Raw genomic sequence first — 2,246 nt, forward strand, 5'->3', positions numbered from 1 at the left:
ATATTGAGTGCTTTCTTCAGTTACTTCTCATTAATTTTTGATGTTGAAAACATATTATATAAATGTGTGTGTGTGTGTGTGTGTGTGTGTGTGTGTGTGTGTGTGTGTGTGTGCGTGTATGCGAGCACGTGCAATATATATGTGTACATACACGTACATATTTTCACCTATAGGTAAGTACATTGTATCTATCTTTTTCGAACTAGAATCAGTTTTTCCTAAGTTAGGGAAAGTATATATAGGAACGACAATCTCTTTTCTGTTGATAGGTGTAGTGTAGCAGAAGTAGAAATGTATAGGAAAATATTATTTAAACTCTTTCGAAATTTTGGTCTATCAATCACCATAGAAGCAGGTTACAGATCAGCTAATTTTCTAGATATATCAAGATTCAATATCGGATTATGTACACCTTCCCATAAATCAAACGATTTATACGAATGTATATGTCTGCATATGCCCAGATGCTGCACATAGACCAGTACTCAAGGTACGAGTACATAACGTGCGAGACACGAACAATTTCCTGAAGTGACAGCAACACAGCTATTGAAGGTAAATCCGACGTTAGATTTGGTAGTAGTAGTAGTACTAGTAATAGTAATAATGCTAAGTTATAGTAATGATCCTTTCTAGAATGGGTTCAAGGTCAAGCATTTTATAGGAGGGGCATAGACAATTATAACGATCCCTGTGCTCAATCAGTAGTTACTTTACTGACATCGAAATCGTGAAAGACAAAATCGACCTTGGTGGTATTTGATCTCAGAACATAAAAACCGACGACATGCCAATAAGAATTTGTTCAGGTGTGTTAACGATTGTACCAACTCTCAGCACATTGATAAATTGTTGTAATGATAATAGTAGGAACTGTAATAATAACAGTATTAATCATATTATAATAATGACAGTAATATCATAAAGATAGTAGTATATATAATTAGTAATAGACAAATAACGCGTATAACTGTATTTATTATGCTGAAAGTAATGATAGTCATAGCAAGAATAATAGAATAAAATACGCTACTTTAGAAGGAAGAATAAGCGCCCTTTTGAAAATAAATGTCTACGTAGAGACATAGCACATAAATGTTCTGTCAAACACAAGACAATATATACCAGTATACAGGTGTGACAGAAGATCACTTCGATAACCGATGGTGAAACAGCGTTTCTTCATTCCAGAATAAGAACGAAATACCTTAAATGACAGGACAAATTTGTTACCTCAATAAAGACAATGTAAGATGCTCATTCTTTTGTTCATTACTGCAGGCAGCCTTTCCTTATGATGGAAGTGATCTGGATTGTAATTCTGTATCGAAATTACCCCATCTGGATATTATAATGTAAGGACAACATTATTAATAAACATCTCGTAATAATTATTAGATTTCACCGTTGTTTTAGAAAAACATTTTGCAAGAACTATTGAACTAATATTGGATATGGGATTGCTTAGCCAGAAGGTTAAGCGCATCCATTGCCAACTTCCATCGCGATTTCTTTGATATCTGGAGACATTGATACAGCTTGTGGAAATTACTAGAATTGAAACTGGTTACAGAGAGCGTTATTTAGTACATTGTATTCAATTATGCGGATCAATACAAGTACAATATCCGAGAAAAATGGACATAATTATTTCTACGACGTAAAACCTGTCTTTATGTACTTGTTTTCTTTGATTGTATTAATTTTACACGTGCATTTTATTTAATTTTCTAATTAGAAATATACTCAGTAATGAGAACACAATGTAACCAGATGAACCGAATGATTCTGACTTTCGAGTCGTCAGTGAGAATGAGTAACCATTATATATTCAAGAAGACATGAATATGTATGTCTATCGACAGCAATTAATATCCGTAATGCGCATATATCTATGACAACTACGTATAGGTGTGTGTAGATATTAGTAGCGATATTTCTAGGTGAACTTGCAAATAGATATGTATGTGCATAAATATGTATAAGTTAGTATGTGTATATGTAACTATATATACATATATGTGTGTATGTATATATATATATATGTATATATATATATATATATATAAATTTAATGAATGGAGTAAACGCATATTATAACTGCATACCTTTATTCCGACATATGTTTCGAAGAATTACAATTTATGCGATCCATAGGAATCGCCGATGTTAAAAATGTAAACTTCTCCTCAGGGAAATGTATGGGAACCAGCTTAAACGTAAGATATTATAACCGAATATATATA

Source organism: Octopus bimaculoides, chromosome 20, assembly GCF_001194135.2.
Source record: "Octopus bimaculoides isolate UCB-OBI-ISO-001 chromosome 20, ASM119413v2, whole genome shotgun sequence".
NCBI classification, from domain to species: Eukaryota; Metazoa; Mollusca; class Cephalopoda; order Octopoda; family Octopodidae; genus Octopus; species Octopus bimaculoides.